The sequence below is a fragment of the Neopsephotus bourkii genome, unplaced genomic scaffold (genome assembly GCF_033783945.1).
Source record: "Neopsephotus bourkii isolate Nb327-2 ecotype Australia unplaced genomic scaffold, CSIRO-AGI_Nbou_v1 NB_1314, whole genome shotgun sequence".
In the NCBI taxonomy this organism is placed as follows: Eukaryota; Metazoa; Chordata; class Aves; order Psittaciformes; family Psittacidae; genus Neopsephotus; species Neopsephotus bourkii.
Genome location: NW_026901795.1, coordinates 797,750 through 804,532, shown reverse-complemented (window position 1 = coordinate 804,532; position 6,783 = coordinate 797,750). Strand labels below are relative to the sequence as shown.

Below are 6,783 nucleotides of genomic sequence, written 5' to 3'. Positions count from 1 at the left end.
TACGCTGAAAAAAGAAAAGGTGAATAAACATTCCAGGGTCTCCTTGTAGATGCAACACTGCTGGCCCATGAGCTGCACAGCTTAGCAGGGGGATGTTAAGAAAGTCAATCACTGGTGGCCATTTCCTGCCAGCAGGTTTTATGCAAACTCTCCACACCTTCAATAGGCATTCCTGTGTGGGCCTAATGGAATGATACTCCCCTCCATCACTTGTCAGAAAGAATGAATGATAGCACCAGTAACCTGCCTGCATGAGACGTCTGAGGCACATTCTAGCTTTAACCAAAGGTAAACAGTTCAAAACCTGTTAAACCCAAAGTCAGTGTTGGACTCTTTTGTATTGTTAGTAGCATTTAATATGGACACTAGTTGTACAGTATCATGGCAAAGTAGTAAAATATATTGAATAGATTTAGATGAAACATAAGCTTGAGTTGATGGAAGTTAGAAGATCTTTCAGGAGTGCTGCTTTCATTTCAGATTGAAGAAGGGCTCATAAAGGACTGTAAATGCTGGGTTCTTTGTTTTGGTTGGTTTGATTTGGGTTTGGTGTTTTTTTTTCAAATATATATCAGTCTAATAAAAATACTATCATTTTGTACAAGCCTTACCTCATGCAAGATTTCAGCATCTACAGTGTTGCTGTTTGGCGTTTTGTTTCTTTACCAAAGCCAGAGGTTTGACAAAAGCAAACATGTGTGTCAAGATATAATTTTTTAACATAAAATTATGTTAGAAAATCACATAAATGTAAGATGTCATTTAAATTGGAAGAATTAATCTGCAAAACTCTAGTTATGAAGTTTTTAGAAATATCTGAATTAAGACAACCCATAGTGGATCCTTTGTAATGCACATGATGGCAAGAGACCACACAAAGGATGATGCAATCTTATCATGAAAGAAAAGGAGAAGCTGAGCTCTTGCAGTCGGCATGTTCCTTGTCTATGGAAAGGAGAAATTGCAGGAAAAGACCAGCTTAGGGCCTGCAGAGGGCATGGGTAGGAGCTTGGTCCCTGAGGAATGTCACAAGCAGAGGCAGTTTGGCAAGTAGGAGCTGCTAAGTGATGGCGTATGCTCTGAAGAGTCCTTGGCATATTTAGCTGCCATATGCTATCAAGTGCCTGCCACCGAGTATGTATGAATTTAATAATACTTTTTCTTCTTTTTTTTCTTCCCTGGAAGTTTTAAACTTGGATTTGGACCAGTTTTTCATAGGGACAAATGGCATTTGTCTGCTGCAAAAGTTACCTCCAATCAAGCACTTCTCTCCAGAGTGGATCAGGCTGCTAAGGGAAACAATCATAACATTGTTTTTAAAAACATGATGCTTCCCTTAATCACCCGTTGAAATAATCTGAACCACTTTACAGAAATGTTTCTTAAACAAAGAGCCTCAGAGGAGTATACTGAGTAAAGAATGTCAACCTAAATGCATTCTAGACAATGACACGTAACTGGTATAAAGATGATAAATTTATCAAAAGTTATTTTGTGTTTTATTCCTACAAAACAAATCTGCGAGTTCCACAAAAACAGTTGAAGGACTCTCTGCAAATGATGTCTCAATCTTCTTCTTAAGCCAAGAATTTTGTGGAAATATTTTTTATCCACTTTCATAGTATGTGCAAAATGTGCTTTCTAACTCCAGGCAAGGTCATTTGCATACATGGGAAACAGCTGCTGGGTAACTTGGGCCAGATTTCTTTTACACACAATAAGGTAGGTTTTCTATTCTTCCTCCATGCTGGCTCATAGATAACCCCTTAGGAATTTCTCACATTTTGCCTGTCTGTAGCACATTTGCATTCCAAAGGAACCAACAGAGTGAAACCTGTTGAAAAGACTGAAACTTTGTTAAACAAAAAATCACATATCAAGGAGTTTTAGTCATTGCCAGTGTTATGATAGTGTTGAGTGATGGTAACCAAGACCAGATGCACCTGGGGCAGGCACTCCACAAACAACAAATAAGTAACACCCACACAGAGGTCCGTTTAAATATTTTCATACACATATGTCATTAATGCTGCTGTAATTGGCTTTCAAAGTACTGGTCCTAATGGCATACACTTGGTGGAGAGCTGTTCATCATTAAGAACTGAGCCACAGAAAGCACTGCCCATGAAACCACAGGTCATGGTATGGTGTAGTGACAGTTTTCTAGTAACGATATTCCATGTTAGTCCCAAAAGTAATGAAGAAGGGAAAATACAGAGAGCAGATAAAATGGCCAAATCCATTTTCAACCTAGACTTTAAATACACAGGTCTATTGTATATGACCATTTATTTAAGATCTGTAATTAACCTATGTGAGATGGTGCCTTGAGCAGTACCACCTAAAAGTAAATTGGCAGGGTTGGATCATCCAACTGATACTGGAACCAAGACAATTTCTGTTTCTGAACCACACAGAAGTAGTTCAGGTTAGTAGTTAACAACCATGACTTGTAAGGACTTTTCAGAGTCCTGTATGAAGCAAGTTAGTTCTAGCCCTTCCATTTCCTGTGGGTGTCTTTAGTCTTTTAAGAGCAGCTTAAACTAAAAATTGTGTACTCTTCAAACTGTGAGGCACAGACTCTGAAACAGCAGTTCTCTAAACTCTAACACTGTGTGCGCAAAAGGAGGTTTACATTCTTTCAAACTATAAAAGCTGGACGTTTTTGTCACATTTTATTAATTAAAAAAAACCAACAAAACATAAATTCAGAATGAAAAGAGTGAAGCATAAGTATATACATAGAAATAAACATAAGACCACAACAAGCACTGTAAAAAAAAGAAAAGCTCATCTCAAGAAGTGACTTGTGGATGTCATCTTGTGTAAAAAGAGACCAGGAAGGAATGAATCTTCCCTCAGAATAGTAGCAAGTGAATCGTTTTACCCATGGACTCACTGCATGGACTGTAAAATGCAGCCAACTATGAACTCTCTAGGCCTGCAAAGCAGGAATCATGTAAAATGTAAAAAGCTACAAGTTAGGGTTTGTTAGCTCAAATTTTCTGTAACGACAACTGAAAATGTATATCCCTTTAAATATCAATGTGGGTGAATAAATTCCTCTGCTCTAAAGTGCTTCAGAAAGGCACATTCTAATAATCTAGTCTGACTCCTTTTTTAAAGTATGAACATCTTGCTTTATCATCTAAGTTTCCTCCCATACTTTTTTTACCGTGAGATATTCTTTGTTTTTTGTCTGTTTCCCCTTTGGTATCCTCATTTGTTACTGTACAACCACCCATGCCATCAAACCACTCAGGATGCTTCAGTGCTAAACACACAGAAGATGGCCTTGACACGGGCATGCACTGCAGCCTCTCACGCACAACTGGGCAGCTGCAATTACAAAAGTTTCTGGGTGAGCTGACCCTCACGTGCAAACACACATGTTTATATTGTAAGTTCTTTGTGCAGACGCTACGTCTAACCAAACATTTGTAGAATATATCACACAACATTTTCCCAGTCTTGGCATGGACCCTAGGTACCAAATATACAGCAGTGGAGATGTTGATTAAAGTATTTTTTTCTTTCTTTATATTTGAATATTACTTTGCTTTGTTTTGTGTGAAAATATGTCCTCCTCATACTTAACGTCATTTACTCTTTAAGCACAAAGTAAGTTTTCAGGTAATTTATCAGGTACACTAGTAATCAATTATAGGTTTAAATTTATGAAGTACTGTTTGTATTCAAATACACTTAACATCAGTGTAACACAGAAACCTCATATCCTCTATAACTTGTCTAAAGTAATTGAAATTATGTGCATAAATTATATGTGAAGAAACTAGGTGGTGATTAGCTTCAGCTCTACCACATAAGGTCAAATGTGCAGATCAGGAAACTTTCAGTGAAGTCCTTTTGACATTAAAAGTATTCAGCGAATTTAAATTCTTCTTGATGTATAACTGGCTACAAGTATTTGATTGTTAGAAATGCCTCTTGGGTGTAGAAAGGATTCTTACTGCTAGACCAGCTTCAAAAGTTCTTCAATTATTCTGTTGATATTATCAGGGTAGAATATACTACAGTTTACTTTAAATCAATTTAATCTAATTGAAGGCCAAAACTACTAACCTTTCTTAGGTTCAATTCCATAATGACTGCATAGCTTGCTAAGAGAACAGAGCTACATTTGTCTGAGGGCTTTAGCATTTCAAGGGTAACTGGAATTGATCATAATCTTCTAAGGGACCTACAAGTATAGTTTTGAGATAATTGAATTATTCATGTCTCTACCCTTATATCTGTGATACCTGATTTTAAATTCAACCCCTTTTTTACACAGTATTTCTGGTGAGGAATATAAGTAATACCTAATGATAACTACATTTACTAAGCTATAGTGTCACAACTGCAAATTTTCTTAACTACAGATAGCTTTACTTCTCATTTATCTGTAGTCCAGTGTTAGACAGATACTGCACTGCAGGTAGCCTTCTAAAAGAATTGTGTTTGAGAAGCTAACCTTTGAGTGGAATAAACAGAGACAAATCCTTGCTTGACTTGTGAAACATAAGGGCATACAAAACAAAGGCAGCACTGATAAGAATTAAAATTAATGACTGTAAACCTCTGATACCACTGTAAATAAAGACAATTTAAGATAGAGCTGGACCAACCCCTAAGCTAAAGGAAAAGGACACTAAAAAATGGGAATATGCAATTCTTTAAAAAGAAGCAGTTATAGGTAAATTACATTAAATGTAAGGTTTTAAGGCCAGTATTTCCAATAGATACATTACATAGTAAATATGGGAAATTTCCTTCTCATCGTAAGCGGATACTGTCCAAATGCATGAGACAGATATATTAGCAGACAAATGCAATGTTTGACTAAGTAGTAGATTACTGTTCCATGTAAAAAAAACCTAAAAGACAAAGAATGTAACATAATTTCATAGGTACTTCTCCAGTGTGATATCTACCAGAATGAAAGCCAAAGCTAACATGAAAACTGATAGTCCTTAAACAATTTATTGTGTGGCTGAACTAATTTAAATGGTAATAATGGTTTAGCTTTTGATACAGCAAATGCTTTGATTTTCTGTCAGACTGTTGTTTAAGGAAAAGACTGTCAATATGGCTATGGAGAATGGACATTAGAATGAAGGTCAAGCAAATGCTCTTTTAAGCTAGGCTCACTGAGAAGTACTTGTTGACTTTAGACACCTAAACTTTAGACACCTTTCTCAACTATTATTCTGAATATACCAATTTACTGAGCCAGATTTTTTTTTCTGTAGGTATATATAAAAGTGTCTGTGGCTTTTTCCATCATGGATGGGCTTTACAGTAAGAGAATCCCCCTTAGGCATACTCAGTTTTTTACTACCTCTTCAATTACACTGCAGAAAGTTTGAACTGTAAAGGGCAGACGAGCAGGTTTACAATAACAATCTCTAGGCTTCTTGTCAAGTCTCTGATACCAGATCCCAGAGGAAATATGGTATCCACTGTTAGTGGTGAAGTTTGCTTTTATCCAGCTCTTCTGAAAGCACAGATTGATGGAGATACTGTTTTTTCCTGCTTTGACATAACTACACATTCCAGGTGAGTGGTTTAATCACTGAGCTGTAAAGTGGTATCACTCTTTCTCTGTGTCCTAATCAATTATTTATGCAAAGTGGAGCAAGGCAAGAAACTCACCCCAGGATGTCCTGCAGCTCAAGGGCAGGGAATGCAGGGGTCCTGGTGTGTTACCCTTTTCTTAATATCCGCTCCTCCACTGACTGGAGGGCCCGTCTGCTTCCCCTCTGTTGTGCTGGCAGTGTAGCTTGTGGGGCCACACTGTACGCAGGATTAGGGGCCTGATCTGGGTTTAAATGATCCTTTTTTTCCTCTTTTGAGGTGGAATTACAACTTTGGTGCAATAAAGCCAAGCTGCATGACAGCTCTGTAACACCTGCTAATAAAGCTCCCACTGAAAACAACACCAGAATCAATCCCAGTATTTCAAAGGAGGTGATATGTAACCAAGGCAAATGCCTTGGAGAAAGCATCCATGAAGAGATTGCTTATTCCCTGAAATTGAGTTCAATTTCAGAACTATGATGACAAAAAAAAAAACCCAAACAACAACAATAAAACGAACAAACAAAAAAACCAACAACAAACCAAACCAAACAAAAAATTCCCCCAAAGCAATCGAAATACCTTTTATATGGGTATAACTGCATTTACCAGTGATCCTAGAGATGTACTGGTGTCTGGGGCAGTCCTTTTTACACAATACTTCATGGAATCATGGAATGGTTTGGGCTGGAAAGGACCTTTAAAGATCATCTAGTTTCAGAACCCTGTCACAGGCAAGACACTTCACTCTAGACCAGGTTGTTCAAACCCTGTCCAACCTGGCCTTGAACACTGCCAGAGATGGGGCAGCCACAGCTTCTCTGGGCAACCTGTGCCAGTGCCTCACCACCTGCTCAGTGAAAAATTTCTTCCTAGTATCTTATCTAAATCTGTGCTGTGAGGAGCATTCTGTGAGGTAAATTGCCTGGCCTGTGCCCCACTACCGTGCAGAATCATTGCCGGGTAGGGACCCCAGAGAAACCAGTAGCCAGCTTTCCATGGGCAGAGGCGTGCCTCATCGCTGAGGCTTACGCTCAGAACTGATAAACGCAACGTAAAAGTAACATTTCTCGTGGTGAAAGTAATTGTTTAGGTGGTGTCAGGCGCCACGGGCGTTTCTTAGCGGCTTTCTGAGGCAGGGCAGGGCGAGAGACGCCAGTTACTCTCACTCAGAGAGTGAAGCGCGGGTTGAACGCCCAGCGT

At 38.5% G+C, this 6,783-nt stretch overlaps 1 long non-coding RNA gene across 2 annotated transcripts; it reads right to left on the bottom strand.

Annotated features, from left to right (window-relative positions):
- Positions 1–1,476: 1,476 nt before the first annotated feature.
- LOC133219122 (uncharacterized) lies at positions 1,477–6,710 on the bottom strand. Of its 2 annotated transcripts, none has more exons than XR_009727356.1 (2): positions 6,613–6,710; positions 1,477–1,834 (listed from the first exon to the last, which is right to left on the bottom strand). It is a non-coding gene; the product is annotated as an uncharacterized LOC133219122 (long non-coding RNA). The 2 variants fall into 2 exon arrangements; XR_009727355.1 differs by lacking the exon at positions 6,613–6,710 and adding an exon at positions 6,190–6,319.
- Between the last annotated feature and the right edge of the window lie 73 nt (positions 6,711–6,783).